Here is an 18,256-nt window from a genome sequence, read left to right on the forward strand (position 1 = left end):
AAGGACTTTGTCATTTTTGTATTTTTAGTCTCAGCACATAGCACAGTGCTTTGAACACAGTACTTCCTAGGTAAATGTCCCCTCAAGTCTAGAATAATGTACTTTTTCATTTTACCTCATAAAATCCATAATTTCCTCCAATGCACATTTTAGGAGATACCTCTTAAAGGAGGCTTCTCCTAATTCCTCCTCTTATTAACACTCTGTCCCTAAAATTACTTTATATTTTTCACTGCTGTCTGGAAATTTTGTGGGTTTATAAATTGGTTTGATCCAGGGAGATGTGTAGTCACTGCTTTTCTCATCCGTACACTTGTTCTTTCACAGGAAGGGCCTCTGATCACTTGGGATTATAATATATGCTGCTCCTCAGCACCCCTACTTCTTTGGGATTACAAGCAATACTGTTCCTTGGGGTCACAGATCCTTTGTGGCTGAAAGTAATACTGTTCCTTACAGGACCTCCTCCCTAATTACTGAAATTATTCTTTTTCATCCTTGAACTGTAACCCAGAAGTGGGCTAGGCAATGGAGTTTTCATATAGTATTTAATCCTGAATTCAATGCTAGTACAGGGGTCCTATGCAATCTCTTTTTGACTACTTGCAAGATCCCCTTATTTTCCCTGGCTTGAGAGTTCCTCAAGCTCCTCCTGCTACTGTTACTGCCATCAAAGTCCCATCATTCCTATTCATTCATGTGCACTGTGGGCCAAATGCCACCCTTGAATCATGGATCTCTCTTTTTGACTTCCCAAGTTGTCTGAGGTTGGAAGAATGTCTCTTTTGCTGACTGCCAGTTTCAAATTTGATTTGAGGCATTATTTTATTTTATTTTATTTATTTGAGGCAGTATTACATTTTTCCTATTGTTACATGATTCTTGTTATCTCCCTTCCCCCTCCCAGAGTTGACAAGCAATTTCACTGGGTTATACATATATTGTCACTCAAATCCTTTTTTATATTATTCATTATGTAATAATATTTTAAAACCTAAATCCCAAATCATATACCCATATAAACAAGTGATAAATCATATATTTTCTTCTGGATTTCTACTCCTGCAGTTTTTCTCAAGATGTGGATAGCGTTCTTTCTTATAAGTCCCTCAGAGTTGTCCTGGGTCATTGCACTGCTTTTAGTAGCAAAGTCAGTTACATTTGATCCTTCCACAATGCTTAAGTTACTGTGTATGATGTTCTGCTCATTCCACTCTGAATTAGTTTGTGGAGTTCTATCCAGTTAATATAGAAATCAAGCAGTTAATCATTCCTTATATCACAATAGTATTTCATTACCATCATATACCACAATTTGTTCAGACATTCCCAAATTGAGGGACAGCCCCTCAATTTGCAATTTTTACCACCACAAAAAGCATAGCTATAAATATTTTTGTACAAACAGAACTTTCTCATTTTAAAAATCTCTTTGGGATATAAATCCAGTAGTGATATTGCTGGATCAAAGGACAGGCATTCTTTTAAAACTCTCTGGGCATACTTTTGAGGCATTATTTTAAAATTATGTAGAGGGGAATGTTGGGGGGATTTGACTGAATACTTCCACTATTCCTCTATCTTGACTTTGCCTTCTCACTAGCAATAATTACTTTTGATTTTCTTTTGGTGATGGTTCTTTCCATTTACTTTGTTCTATTGTATATATTGTTTTATTGGTTCACATAGGAAACTTAAGAGGAAAGCTATGACTTCAACCCTGACTTCCTGATGCCTGTTCTAAAACCTACAAGTAAATTATTAATTTTAATACAATAACTATCCATCTCATCTCTCCCTTCCAACTTTAAGATTCTATAATTCTATGTTCACCTCATGTCAGTGGAAACTTTAGTATATGCATTGAAAAATGATTTCCCCCCCTATGAATTGGGATTTGAGTGAGTTATGTTACCTGGTTGCTACTTTGGTAGTTGCTTTCATTTGCCTTTTCTAAAGGATGGAAGCTATTTTCCTTTTAAAAAAAATTAAATGACCATGTTTTGTCTGGGGTTGAGAACTAGAGAAATTCTGAAATATTCTAAATCTTGGTAATAATAGTTTAAATTTATATAGTACCTCATAGTTTCAAATGAACTTCAGTATTATATTTTCTCACTTGATTCTTACATTACTCAACGTAGGGATGGTAGAAACTATTATTTTATGAAACTGAGGGTCAAAAAGGTTAAGTGATTTTCCCAAAGTTATATAAATTTTATAGTCAGTAGTCAAGGCCTAAAGTTCTGGTTTTCTATCAGGATTAATTTAGTAGGCTCTATAGAGAAATCTCCTTTGGCTCATGACTTCACCCAACATTTTCTTTGGGAACATTAGAATTTGACTTATTTTGTCTGCAGCCAAGGTTTCCTAATGGAATATTAAAATCAAGAAATTGAAAAAGCCATAAATTGATTTCAAAAAAAGACAAAAACAAACAAGAAATGAAAAAGCTTTTAGTAATATGGGTTCACAAGTGGATTCTTTCAAATATTCAAAGAAAAATTAATTTAAATGTTACACAAACTGCAAAAATAGCAAAATAAGAGATCTTAACAAAATTTCACTGACAAAGCTGTGGTCTTGGTAAAGAACCAGAGTAAATAAAACCCCCCAAAATATTGGCTAATATCCCTAATGAACATAGGGACAAATATTTAAATAAAATATTAAGAAAGAGACTAAAATGACAGAACAACAATTAATAATAGGAAACAATATAAATTTAACTATGTTAATAAAAAGTTTTAAATCATATGATTAGATGCAGAAAAAACTTTTGGCAAATATAAAATCCATTTTTTTTAGAAACACTAAATATCATAGGAATAAATGGATCTTTCCTTAAAATTACAAGTAGCATATGTCTAAAACCAAGAGGTACTATTATATGTAGTGAAGATAAGCAGAGTCCTTTCCAATAAAATCATGGATGAAGCAATGATACCTATTGTCACCATATCTATTTGACATATTGATAGAAATGGTGGTTATAACAAAAAAGACAAGAAAAACATTGGGAGATAAGCTTACATAAAGAATAAGAAAATAACTTTGTAAGTAATATAATTTACTTAAAGAACAATAAAAACTCAGCTAAAATAAATGGAAACAATTAATAACTTAAGCCAACTTGAAGGACATAAAATAAATCCACACAAATCGTTAACATTTCTCTACACCACTGACAAAATTCAGCAGAAAAAGATAGATAAATTCCATTTAAAATTATTATAGAAAAATATAAAAGATTTGAAAGTCTATCTACCAATATACACACGGAACTATATAAAAACAATAAAACTATTTTTAAAAACAAAAATATAGATCTAAATAATTGGAAAACAAATTGCTCATGAATAGAAGTCAATATAATAAAATGCTGTTACTTAAATTTATTTACTTATGCTATGCCATATTAATCAAATCACTGAAGAATTACTTTATAGAATTAGAAAAAAATAAAGTTCATATGGAGAAAAAAAAGGTAAAAAATCCCAAGAGAATTAATACAAAGAAATGGAGCTAAGGAGCCAGCAGTGTTAGATCATAAACCATATTACAAGTAGTAATTCTCAATTTTAGGGCTATATATCTTCAGAAAAGGTAAAGGACCCTTACACTCCATATATATAGAGTGTCTGACTATGCACACACATACACACTTAGGAAAATAACACATCAAATATGAGATGAATTTTATATAACCAGATAAGAGCATGAAAAGGATTCATATCTTTCATATCTAAGACCATAATCAGTTAAAGCAACATTCTTTCCATCTCTGTTGGATTTGGACCTATAATAGTTCTCCTAGGAGTTCTGGTTCCAAGCTCTAAGCTCCTCCCCTGTCCAGGGTAACGTGCTTAATAATGACAGAGAATCAAGTACCCCCATTCTTCAGGTGAGATTCATTTCATCCAAAGATCTATGTAGTAGTAGTCTCTCGGTAACTGAGGATGACGATTGTCTTTGTGCATTTTGGTGCACAAAGACACCTGTGCATGAAGATTTAAGTGGAAAAGTCGGTGCACAGAGACAGTCCCACTCTCTCTTGGCATTGGAAGCCTGGGTCCATTGGCATGAAAAGTTGTTACACCTGGAGACTTCCTCAGCTGCATTGGATGGCCGTGTTGTCTTTTGTGCTCCAACACGCCCTAAGCACTCCACAGTGCCTTGCTGTATCGCCCTCTCAGCCGTTGAAACTTCTTATTGGTCTCTTCTGTCTGTTCCACTGAAGCAGTCTTCACATGCTGGGTGAGCAAAGCCCTAGTTCACCAGGGGTTGAAGATGACCCGACGGCTGCCCTCACAAGGTTTAGCTGGCCTGTCAAAGCTGTTGCCCGGGGTATGGCCGCTGCCACATGCTAGCAGCTACTAGGAGCCACAAGTGAGAGCTGGGTGTCAGGTGAGGGTCAGAGGTGGAGAGCTGCCCTAGGAGGGCACAACAAATCCTCCATACCAAAGATATTACTCCTCCCTGAGCACCCCATACAAAGATCTATGTAGTCTCTCTACAAAGGTGAAGCACTCAAGGTTGCTGGAGTCAAATCCTACTTCTAGACCAATATAATTCAGAGCTCACCATCTGACTGAAGATAGTCTGTTCTGTGTTTCCTTTTCTGAATGATGGCCCTATCCTTCACCATTTCTTTCATCCATTTCCTCGTGAGTCCAGCACTTCTCTTGATCAAGGAAATTTGTTTTCAGAAACTCCATTACTCCTCTTACCAATATGCTGATGTATGCAATTTCGTAGTAAATGCCTTATTGCAGGAACTCCTTACTGATCTCCTGTCCTGTCAGCTGTCATTACTGGAGCAATGTGGTTGATTCCTCTCCCAAAATTATATAATTTTTTGGAGTGGCTGAAATGCCACTGAAGGGTAACTAAAATCTATGTCTATTCAGCTTCTCTAACAGTCTCAGTTCTGGTTCTCCTTATGTGATAGAGGCTGGCACTAGAGAAAAAGTGCCAGACTGAAGAGTATATGAAATTAATCACCTCCACAGGGAAGGGACCGGAAGGAAGTGAAATCCTGAGGAGAGAAGACTCTGGCTGGAGAGCACTGAGGGTCTCTCCATCTTGAGATGTCGAAGAGAGAAGTTAGAAAAAGATTTTCTCCTGAGGGTTACCCACTTTTCCTGCTGGTGACTGGAAATCTCCCCCCTCCCCCCCCAACACTTCCCAATTGAAGGGACTTTCTGAAGAGAAACCTGAGCAGACATTACCTCAACTCCTGTTGCCCAGGGGTGAGTCAACCTGACTTTCTCTTGGGGGTGATCAGGCTGCCAAGGCCTGAGTTCCCCCCAGACTCAAGGAGGGAGGAAAAGGGTTTAGATAGAGACAGGGACCCCCTTTTCCCACTTTCCTTTTTCCCATTCTTCCCTGACTGTTAATTCCTTTTGTATTATATGATTGAGTTTTAACATTAAAGTTATCTGTTCCCCAAGCTAAGTGTGAGCAAATGGATCAAGGGGAGACCTTTCGGGTCTCGAGTAGTGGAGGGGGTACAAGAGGGATAAGAGCGAATTGGGGAGAGCAGATTTAGCTAAGGTAGGAAGGCAGAAAGGGGAAAAATCTTCAAACCCCCTCTCCTCTCTCTGAGCCAACTAATTATAGCTGCTGTCTCCCCCTTGTACCCTGTTTTGTGGAAGGTAGGGAGTTCTCCTCTCTTCCCAACCCCCCATACCAAAGGTCCAAACCTCCCTGTCAGGGACATCCCTCCCCTTAAAATTTTTTTTTAACAATTGTCTCTTTTTTAAAATTTTGATTTGTAATTTCATACATTGTTCCTTGGTTACAAAAATCATTTTATTTCCCTCCCCTCCCCTCCTTCACCCCTCCCATAGCCAATGCACAGTTTGACTGGGTATCACCTGGTTCTTGATCTCAACCCCTTTCCATGTTGTTGGTATTTGCAATAGGGTGTTCATTTGGAGTCTATTTCCCCATTCATATCTCCTTCGACCCATGTCATTAAGCTGTAGTTTTTTTTAGTGTTTTTACTCCCACAGTTTTTCCTCTGGATGTCGATAGTGTTTTTTCTCCTGTATCCATCTAGGTTGTTCAGGGTCATTGCATTACCACTAGTGGAGGAGTCCATTACCTTCCTTTTGTAATATTTCTTGGGAAAGGAAATAGGATTGGAAAAATGGGGGATAAAGGGAGGTTTGTATGGGGTATGGAGTAGTTGAGGGGAGAGAGGGTATATTGCTTGGAGAGGCAAAGGAGGGAGATGCCCCCTGCTGAGAGGAAACAGCAGGGGTCCAATAAGGTCTTTTATTGCCTTGCTGACTGAACTGATTTTCAGCTCCCTCTATGACCAGAAAAGATAGTCCACTTATCTGCCTGCGAATTAAAATAATATAAAGTTTAATAATCCAGTTGGAATTGGAGTTTTTCCTTAGATTCAGAGTATAGGGCCAGCCCTAGAGGCTGGCGGAGGGTTTTCCCACTTCCGTCTCCTCTATATCAGTCCAGTTTTGTATACTTCAGAATCTTAGCAGTAGATAGAAAGCAAACAAGAACAGGTCTAACCTTCAGAAGCAACTGGGCGTGAATCTTCCAGCTGAACCAAGAAAAGCATGCCACTCCAGACTGGGCTGAACAAGCTCCTCTCTCCTCCAACACCTGGAAGCAAGTCCCACACGGCAGGAAGCAAGAGCTAGTCACAAGACCCAACTGCCACTCCCAGTTGGCCCCTTCCCCCACAAACTGTCAGTCTTGTTTCCTTTCCATAATCGTCCCCTTTTTTGTTGTGACCTTCCCAAGGTCACATATTTATATTATAGTTACCAATTTACTAAATCTATTCTAAGGAATTCTTAGCAGGAAAATTTGGGCAAGGGTAGTTTGGGGGTTTTACAATAAATTCAGTACAAAAAATGTTGAACAAAACTATTATAAGAAATTTGAATCTTAGTGCTAATACTACTTACTCTAAGTTAAATAAAACTAATACCTTATTTACAGAAATTATTTACATGTAATACAACAATATAAATTGTTCCACATCATGATGTCAGTCAAATAGAAATATCTATTGATCTTTCTATTTGCCAAAGATCTTATGGAACTGACTATATACATATTTACATTTTGCATAAATACAATTTAAGACACTTGTTTATCTAAACAAGGTCTCTCAACATGTCAGTTTGTGATTTTGTGTTTTGTGTCTAATAGTGTTGTGTTGAATTAATACTTATCAAGTTTCTTCAGATTTCCACTTCTCATGTTGACTAATGGATCTCTTCTTTCTTCCATGTTATGTAGTGATGCATGCTACTTCCCTAATATGTGAAATTACTTTTGTTTTATTATTTCAACACACTCAGTCTTACATATAAGTCTCGTTTTTGAACTTTCCTCTTCTTATATCAACAAATTTACAAAGTTCAAAGTCTTAGCTGTCCATTTCAGCTTTTCTTCTTTGTTTCTTGTCTCTAGCCTCTTTTCTTGATGCTTTTTCTCTGGGCTGGTTTAAAATCTTTTCCTCTGGGATGCTTTTCCTCTGGGTTGCTTTTCCTCTGGGCTGGAAAGTTGTCTCGATTATGTTTCACTATTATTTCTTTGTGGTGTACTTTTTATGTTAATCAGTTTTTGTTTTCATTTCTCAGCACTATCTTTTGTCTAATTATCTTCTATGTCTGTTACAGTGATGTTGAACTTTTTCTGGTTTCACGTGGGAACAGTGAAACCATGAGTCTTTCCCTGCAACTTTTATAGCTGTTGGGGTAGTAAGCAATATTTCATGTGGTCCAGTCCATTTTATGTCTGTAGCCAATTTTCTATTGAAATTTTTAAAGTATACTATGTCTCCTGGTTTGATGTTGTGCAAATTGTAATCCAGGGGTACTGCTTGTGTATCAAGCCCATTTCATGCAATTCTGCTATTCTTGTCTGTAAAGCTTGTATATATTTTGTTAATTGACAATCTCCACCTATCATGGCAATGTAAGCTGGTTTACAAGTCCTTCCTTGCCAAATTGTGTGTCCATATAGCATCTCAAATGGAGAGATGTGCAAATCTCCACTGGGTCGTGTTCTAAGATGGAACAGAACTAATGGCAGAATGTTTGTCCATTTTTGGTGTGTTTCTGCACAAAATTTTCCTATCAATGTTTTAATGTCTTTATTTAATCTTTCTAGTTGCCCTGAACTTTGGGGATGATATGGTGTGTGGTATGTTGCTTGTATTCCTAGATTTTTATAAATTTCATTTAATATTGACTGAGTAAAGTGACTTCCACAGTCTGAGTCCAATTTTGAGGGAATCCCCAATCTAGGTATGATTTCTTTTAATAGGATTTTGACCACAAATGCTGCATTGTTCTTTTTGGAAGGAAAAACTTCTGGCCATCTAGTCAGTCTGTCTATGATGACAAGGCAATACTTAAACCCTTTGTCTTTTGGCATATTGATAAAATCTATCTATATGCATTCAAATGGAGTATATGCTAAGGGACGACCTCCTAAGCCTTTGGTCCTATAAACTCCCTGATTGAATTGCATACAAATTTTACATTTTTGACAAATTCTTATGGCACATGAGGATATTCCTGGTGCAGTCCAAAATGTCTCACTGAATCGATCACAGCTTGGGTTCCACAGTGTCCTTGTGAGCGTATTGCATTGCATACATGATAAAATAAATTTTTAGGCAGGATGGGCTTGCCTAGTTGCGAAAACCATATTCCTCTTATTTGTTTTGCTCCTAAGTTCTTTATCCATGATTGAATTTCCTGCTCATTAAAGGCATCAGTTAGATTGTCCTGTTCAACTATTGAGAAATTTAATACATGAAAAGGTCCTTCTCTAGCTCCAAATTTTGCTGTAATGTCAGCTCTATGGTTTCCTAAAGATACACGATCATTAGCCCCTGTGTGTGATCTACAGTGGATTATTGCCACTTCCTTGGGAAGTTGTACAGCCTCAAGAAGTTGCATTATTAGTTTGGCATATGCGATCTCTTTACCTGCACTTGTCAAAAATCCTCTATGTTTCCAAATTTCTGCAGTGGTATGAATTACTGAAAATGCATACTGGGAATCTGTGTAAATACTGACCTGTTTATCTTTACCAATTTGCAAAGCATTTAATAAAGCAACTAGCTCTGCCCCTTGAGCACTCACGTGCTTTGGTAAGGACGCATACCATAATGTCTCTGTTAGTGTTACTACTGCTGCTCCAGTATACCTTTCTCCGTTAACTATCTTGCTCGAACAATCAGTATACATTTCAATGTCAGGTTGTTCCAGGGGAGTGTCTTTTAAATCATATCTTGGTTTTTCTACTACTGAAATTGTTTCTTGGCAATTATGTATGGGTTCCCCTTCCAATGGTAGATCTGGAATCAAGGATGCTGGATTCAATGGTTGGCAACTTTTTAAAGGGATGTTTTCGTTGCTTAGTAACACAATTTCATATTGAGAAAGTCTTTGCTGTGTGAAAGCTTGTAAATGACATTTCTTCAATATGGATTCTAGTTGGTGTGCAGAGTAGACATTAAGTTTTGATCCTAATACCAAATCAGATGACTTTTGGATCATGGTTGCTGTGGCTGCAATTGCTCTCAAACAGGAAATCATTCCTTTCTCAATTATATCTAGCTGTGTACTATAATATGCCAGTGGTCTAAAATTGGGTCCTAAAGTTTGGACTAACACTCCAGGAGCTATGCCTCTTGCTTCATGTACAAAGAGATAGAATTCTTTGTTGTAGTCTGGAATACCTAAGGCTGGAGCTGTTATGATTGCTTCTTTGAGATGTGCCAAGGCTTGGAGATGCTCTTTCATTAGTTTCAAAGGTTCTGTGACTGTGTTTTTGGTTAAGTCCGTAAGGCATTTTGTTATTTGGCTATAGCCTGAGATCCATTGTCTACAGAAACCTGTCACTCCTAAAAAGGCTCTCAGTTGTTTTTTAGTCTTTGGCACACTGAGCTTCAGTATGCCTTCTACTCTTTTCTTGGAAATCTTTCTCATCCCCTTTTCCAAGATAAATCCTAGGTATTCCACTTTAGGCATGACCCATTGTAGTTTTGATTTGGAAATTTTGTGACCTTTCTTATATAGCTCTAGGAGGAGTTTTTTACTGTCCTGGTAATACACTTTAGCAGATGGGGATGCAAGAAGTATGTCATCCACATAGTGCACAATTTTGCTTTCCTTGAATCGGATGTTCTGTAAATCTTGTTGCAAGATTTGGCAAAATGCTGTTGGGCTATCACAGAATACCATTGGTAATCTCCCCCATGTCATCTGAGTCCCATTCCAAGTGAAAGAAAAGTTTTTTTGGCTTTCCTTTGCAATTGGAATGCTAAAGTAAGCACTACACAGATCAATAACAGTATAATATCTAGAGTTACTTGGGATTTCTGAAATTATTTTAGATGGGCTTGGAATGACTGCATGGGACTTTTCCACAAAGTTATTTACTACCCTTAAATCTTGGACCAGTCTCCACTGAACTTTTCCTTCAGAGTCAAGTTTTGTTTTCTTTATAGGTATTATTGGTATATTATATTCTGAAATTGTTGGGATTAAAATTTTCTGATCCAACAAGCTTTGGATAATTGGGTTGATTCCATCGATGGCTTCTTTACTTAGTTTGTATTGTGGTATCCTTGGTTGTGTCCCTTCTTTAACTTCTACTTTTACTGGTGTTGCTGACTTTAGAATCCCTACATCTGAAGAATGTGTAACCCAAAGTCCTTTGGGTATATCACTTGGTATTTCAAATATTGTACCTTCAATCTGAACTTGTTCATCATCCACTTCCCCCATGAACAGCAATGGATAATGTTTTAGAGAGTCTTTGGGTAGATGTAGAAAGATTTTTCCCGATTTATCACATTGAATAGTTGCTCCAATTTTACACAAAAAGTCTCTCCCAAGAAGGTTGATTGGGCATTCTGGGATTAACAAGAATGTGTGTTCTGTTGTTAGGGGTCCTAGTGTTACCATTTTTGATTTTAGTTTTGGTATTCTCTGTTTTTTCCCTGTAGCCCCCATTATTTGTACATAACTTATGATTTGGCTGTCTTTGGGAGATGTTTTTTTTCTTTTTTTTTTAAATATATTTTTTTTGATCATTTCCAAGCATTATTCGTTAAAGACATAGATCATTTTCTTTTCCTCCCCCCCACCCCCCATAGCCGACGCGTAAGTCCACTGGGCATTAGATGTTTTCTTGATTTGAACCCATTGCTTTGTTGATAGTATTTGCATTAGAGTGTTCATTTAAAGTCTATCCTCTGTCATGTCCCCTCAACCTCTGTATTCAGGCAGTTGCTTTTTCTCGGTGTTTCCACTCCCATAGTTTATCCTTTGCTTATGAATGGTGTTTTTTTTCTCCTGGATCCCTGAAAGTTGTTCAGGGACATTACACCGCCCCTAATGGAGAAGTCCATTACGTTCGATTATACCACAGTGTATTAGTCTCTGTGTACAATGTTCTCCTGGTTCTGCTCCTCTCGCTCTGCATCACTTCCTGGAGGTTGTTCCAGTCTCCATGGAACTTCTCCACTTTATTATTCCTTTGAGCACAATAGTATTCCATCACCAACATATACCACAGTTTGTTCAGCCATTCCCCAATTGATGGGCATCCCCTCGTTTTCCAGTTTTGGGCCACCACAAAGAGCGCAGCTATGAATATTTTTGTACAAGTCTTTGTGTCCATTATCTCTTTGGGGTACAGACCCAGCAGTGCTATGGCTGGGTCAAAGGGTAGATATTCTTTTGTCGCCCTTTGGGCATAGTTCCAAATTGCCCTCCAGAATGGTTGGATCAGTTCACAACTCCACCAGCAATGAATTAATGTCCCTACTTTGCCACATCCCCTCCAGCATTCATTACTTTCCTTTGCTGTTATGTTAGCCAATCTGCTAGGTGTGAGGTGATACCTCAGAGTTGTTTTGATTTGCATCTCTCTGATTATAAGAGATGTAGAACACTTCTTCATGTGCTTGTTAATAGTTTTGATTTCTTTATCTGAGAACTGCCTATCCATTTCCCTTGCCCATTTATCAATTGGAGAATGGCTTGATTTTTTGTACAATTGATTTAGCTCATTATAAATATGAGTAATTAAACCTTTGTCAGAGGTTTCTATGAAGATTTTTTCCCAATTTGTTGTTTCCCTTCTGATTTTAGTTATATTGGTTTTGTTTGTACAAAAGCTTTTTAGTTTGATGTAGTCAAAATTATTTATTTTACATTTTGTGATTCTTTCTATATCTTGCTTGGTTTTAAAGCCTTTCCCCTCCCAAAGGTCTGACATGTATACTATTCTGTGTTTACCCAATTTACTTATGGTTTCCTTCTTTATGTTTAAGTCACTCACCCATTTTGAATTTATCTTGGTGTAGGGTGTGAGGTGTTGATCTATTCCTAGTCTCTCCCACACTGTCTTCCAATTTTCCCAGCAGTTTTTATCGAATAGTGGATTTTTGTCCCAAAAGCTGGGATCTTTGGGTTTATCGTATACTGTCTTGCTGAGGTCGTTTTCCCCCAGTCTATTCCACTGATCTTCCTTTCTGTTTCTTAGCCAGTACCAAATTGTTTTGATGACTGCTGCTTTGTAATATAGTTTGAGGTCTGGGACTGCAAGGCCCCCATCATATGTGTTTTTTTTTCATTATTTCCCTGGATATCCTTGATCTTTTGTTCTTCCAAATGAACTTTGTTATGGTTTTTTCTAAATCAGTGAAGAAGTATTTTGGTAGTTCAATGGGTATGGCACTAAATAGATAAATAAGTTTGGGTAGGATGGTCATTTTTATTATATTGGCTCGTCCTATCCATGAGCAGTTAATGTTTTTCCAATTGTTCAAGTCTAGTTTTAGTTGTGTGGCGAGTGTTTTGTAGTTGTGTTCATATAGTTCCTGTGTTTGTCTTGGGAGATAGATTCCTAGGTATTTTATTTTGTCTAAGGTGATTTTGAATGGGATTTCTCTTTCTAGTTCTTGCTGCTGAGCTGTGTTGGAGATATATAGAAAAGCTGATGATTTATGTGGGTTTATTTTGTATCCTGCAACTTTGCTAAAGTTGTTGATTATTTCAATTAGCTTTTTGGTTGAATCTCTAGGATTCTTTAAGTAGACCGGGAGATGTTTTTAAAACAGATTTAGTTGCTCCTGTATCAATTAGAGCTGGGTAGATCTCATTACCCACTTTTATCATGACCCTTGGTTCTGTGTTCTCATTTTGTTGGCACACTTGGACCATAGGTGCCTCTATTTCTATTTTGTTCAAATCCCAGTTTTGTTCTTCTTCTACAGACTTTTCTTGTTGCTTTGAACATTCATTTTGCAATTCTTCATCAGTTTGCAATAGAATTGCATTATCATGGAGACTTAAGGATGGCATAACCATGTTTGTGTTTGCTTTTTTTTGTGCAATTACTATTGGTTGGAATTCTTTTGCATAAGGATTTAAGGTTGACTTTTCTAGTATGTCACTGGTGTTTTCTTTTGTAATATAATCCCTGCTTTCCATGCCATTGTCTCCAGGAAGTCTGCTAATTTGAATGTTTTCTGTTATAGCATTTTCCTCCCCATTGGACCCTTCTATTGTTAACTCATGTGCTTCAATTAATTCATTTGCAATTTGTGTATTACAGACTGTTGCCACTTCTGTTTTTTCCTTTTTCTTTGTAGCTTGTTCTACTGTTCCAAAAATTTTCTCTTTAACCTCTGTCACATCATTATCTAATTGGATTTCTTCTTCTATTTGTTCTTTATTTTTATTTTGTGCTTTTGGCACCCCACATTCTATCTGCATGCAGTCTACTTCCTTTTCATTTGTCCCTTTTCCTTTTCCATTTTTCCTTTTTGATGTTACCCCATGCACCTGGCTTCATAACTGACTTTGTTTTGCAGCACCTGAGACTACTTGTGAATAACTTGGATTTGTTCCCTGTTGGATGTACCTCTCCATGGTTTCTAAATTTGGTGCTTGCAATGATTTCTTGCAATTACAATCACAATATTTTGTATTTGTTTGTGTATTATTGCTTCTATACTTTATGTTGCTTTTCCAAGACCTTTGTTTGTTATTGGCTTGGAATAATTGTGCCTTTAAATAACAGTCTTGAACCATGTGACCCATTTTTCCACAGAGGAAACATCTGGGTAAATTTCTCCTTTGATTGCTTTGTGTGTAATTTCTTGTGGGTTTGTATGATTGCAGAGTGGCTAGATTTTTTATTTTTTCAATTTCTTTATATTGACTTGAGCTATTTGTCTCCTTGAGCTTGGCTTTAAGGTCTTTTATTATTTCATCCTTTTCCTCTAGCATTTCTTTATGACCTGAAAATATGTAAGTTGCAGTTTTTCTTAAATCTTCCAGACTTAGTGTTTCCCAATCTGGGCATTGAAGTTTAAAATATGATGTAATAGGTGTGTTACTGCCTTTCACAAATTGTCTCCTTATGTGTTGGAGATTTTGTTCAGTTAAATTTTCAAATCCAAGTACATCCTCTGCTACTTCAATCACTCTATGGAGGAACTTTGATGGATGTTCCCCACTTTCCTGTCTCAATTTCTCAAATTTTCCCCAATTATCTGGTCTTTTTGAAAAACTTTTCATTGCCTCTAATAAGTCTTCTCTGGCCTTTCTTAGGTAATGTAGATTTTCATTATTAGATAACTCTAAGTCTGTTCCTTCCTCTGGACGTGATGTTACATTTGGATTGTTTCTAGTTTCATCAATGAATTGTCGTTTTTCCCTTTTTGAAAATAATTCTGAGAGAAGAATTTCAGTGTCCTGGAAATCTGGATCATAAAGACTAATTGCTCTTTTAAATTCTTTTAAACATCTCATTGGTTCTGAAAACCAGGAAGGCATCCATCTTTTCAGATTTTCAAGGTCAGCTGTTGTAAATGGTTTATGAGTTTTAATATGAATTATACTGCTATCTGTTTGTAGGCTTGTTTGATCTCTTAGTGGCAATATTGGTATTCCACCTTCAGCCTCATCTACATTTTCTTGCTGAACTACATTGTTATTTTTAGGTACTTCTTGTTGTGTGTTAATACCTTTGCCACATTGTAGCTCTTCAGTCAGTTACTTAATCATTTCCTTTAGTTGCATCATTTCCTCTTTTATGGCTAAAATTGTCACAGCTATTTCATTATCTTTTGCTTTTTTTCCAAAACTTAGATGCACACCTTTTTTTAGGGCATAGTATAATTTGGTTATGAAGAATAATGCTCCAGCATATGTGGGAATGAATGAAATCAAACGATACATACTTATATTCAGCCATTGCAATGTTTCATAGATGCTAAGCAGAAAAATAAATATAATCCGGAATCGTGACAAAAAATAAGTCGTAAAACATATAAAAGAAATATCCCATCCAGGCTAGATAACCCATGACAAGTAATAGTTTCATTGCCATCTTGTATCTTGAAAAGCTTTTTGCAATAGAAAAATGTTTTTAAGTCTGGCCCTTTAAGAGTCGCCTCCTCCCTTCAGGAGGAGTGATTTCTTTTGGGCTTGGGATCACTAGGCAGCTTAGTTGCACTCAGCACTGCTCTCAAAATGGTTACTTTTCATGGTCACACAGGCTTTTTAAATGTATGCAGACCTGACTTCTCTGAAACTCCAATTGCCTTCTTTTCCCCAAATTCTTAACAAAAATAGGTTGGAAATCCTAGCTGGCTCTGCCAAAAACTGTAATATTTATTGGGAAAGGAAATAGGATTTGGAATAACAGGGGGATAATGGGAGGTTTGTATGGGGTATGGCGGAGTTAAGGGGAGAGAGGATATAAAGCTTGGTGAGACAAGGGAGGGAGATGTCCTGCTGAGAGGACACAGCAGGGGTCCGATAAGGACTCTTTGTCCTGGAATGATTGAGCTGAAGTTCAGCTCCCTCTATGATCAGAAAAGATAGTCCACTTATCTGACTGTGAATTCAAATAACATAAAGTTTAATAACTAGTTGGGATTGGAGTTTTTTCTCAGTTTCAGACCTGAGGCAAGGCCCCAGAGGCTGACTGAGAGTTTGTCCCACTCCTGTCTACTCTCGTTGTTCTAATTCAGAATCTTAGCAGTACACAGAAAGCAACAAGGTCTGACCTTCAGAGATGAATGGGCCTGAATCTTCGGGCTGAACCAAGAAAAGCATGCCACTCCAGACAGGCTGAACAAGCTCCTCTCTTCTCCAACACCAGGCAGCAAGTCCCACACGGCAGGAAGCAAGAGCTAGTCACAAGACCCAACTGCTACACCCAGCAGGAAGGAAGTGTTATTCACAAGACCCAACTGCCACTCCCAGTTGGCCCCTTCCCCCCAAACTGTCAGTCTTGTTTCCTTTCCACACATTGTACCACAATGTGTCAGTCTCTGTGTACAATGTTCTCCTGGTTCTGCTCCTCTCACTCTGCATCACTTCCTGGAGGTTGTTCCAGTTTCCATGGAATTCCTCTATTTTATTATTCCTTTTAGCACAATAGTATTTCATCACCAACATACCACAATTTGTTCAGTCATTCCCCAATTGAAGGGCATCCCCTCATTTTCCAATTTTTGGCCACCAGGAACAGTGCAGCTATGAATATTCTTGTACATGTATTTTTCCTTATTATCTCTTTGGGGTACACCAGTAGTACAATGGCTGGATCAAAGAGCAGACAGTTTTTTATCACCTTTTGGGCATAGTTTCAGATTGCCCTCCAGAATGGTTGGATCAATTCACAACTCCACCAGTAATGAATTAATGTCCCCACTTTGCCACATCCCCTCCACCATTCATTACTTTCCTTTGCTGTCATGTTCGCCAATCTGCTAGGTGTGAGATGATAGCTCAGAGTTGTTTGGATTTGCATCTCTCTGATTATAAGAGATTTAGAACACCTTTTCATGTGCTTATTAATAGTTTTGATTTCTTTAACTGAAAATTGCCTATTCATGTCCCTTGCCCATTTATCAATTGGAGAATGGCTTGATTTTTTGTACAATTGGTTTAGCTCTTTATTAATTTGAGTAATTATTCCTTTATTGGAGTTTTTTGTTATGAAGATTGTTTCCAAGTTTGTTATTTCCCTTCTAATTTTGGTTACATTGGTTTTTTTTTCATACAAAACTTTTTGATTTGATAAATCAAAATAATTGATTTTACATTTTGTGATTTTTTTCTAGCTCTTGCTTGGATTTAAAGTCTTTCCTTTTCCAAAGAACTGACATATATACTATTCAGTGTTCACCTAATTTGCTTATAGTTTCCTTCTTTATATTCAAGTCATTCACACTTTTATCTTGGTGTAGGATATGAGATGTTAATCCAAACCTAATCTCTCCCATACTGTCTCCCAATTTTCTCAGCAGTATTTATCAATTAGTGAATTTTGATCCCCAAAGCAGGGATCTTTGGTCTTATCAAAGACTGTCTTGCTGAGGTCACTTACCCCAAGTCTATTCCACTGATCCCCCTTTTTTCTCTTAGCCAGTACCAGTTTTGATGACCACTGCTTTATAGTATAGTTTGAGATCTGGGATTTCAAGGCCACCTTCCTTCACATTTTTTTTTTCATTATGTCCCCAGATATCCTTGATCTTTTGTTCTTCCAAATAAACTTTGTTATGGTTTTTTCTAATTCCTTAAAGAAGTTTTTTGGGCATTCGATGGGTATGGCACTAAATAAATAGATACTTTATGTAGGATGGTCATTTTTATTATGTTATCTCTTCCCACCCATGAGCAGTTAATGATTTTCCAATTGCTCAGTTCTAGTTTTTGTTGTGTGGAGAGTGTTTTGTAGTTGTGTTCATATAGTTCCTGTGCTTGTCTCAGCAGATAGATTCCTAAGTATTTTATATTGTCTAAGGTGATTTTGAATGGGATTTCTCTTTCTATTTCCTGCTGCTGTGGTATGTTGGAGATATATAGAAATGCTGATGACTCATGTGGGTTTATTTTATATCCTGCTACTTTGCTCAAATTGTTGATTATTTCCACAAGCTTTTTAGTTGTGTCATATCATCCACAAAGAGTGATAGCTTGGTCTCCTCATTGCCAATTTTAATACCTTCAATTTCTTTTTCTTCTCTAATTCCTACTGCTAGTGTTTCTAGTACAATGTTAAATAATAGTGGTGATAATGGGCATTCTTGTTTCACTCCTGATCTTATTGGGAAGGCTTCTAGTTTATCCCCATTGCAGAGGATGTTTGCTATGGTTTTAGATATATACTGTTTATTATTTTTAGGAAAGACCCTTCTATTCCTATATTTTCTAGTGTTTTT

Source organism: Monodelphis domestica, chromosome 7, assembly GCF_027887165.1.
Source record: "Monodelphis domestica isolate mMonDom1 chromosome 7, mMonDom1.pri, whole genome shotgun sequence".
Taxonomy (NCBI): Eukaryota; Metazoa; Chordata; class Mammalia; order Didelphimorphia; family Didelphidae; genus Monodelphis; species Monodelphis domestica.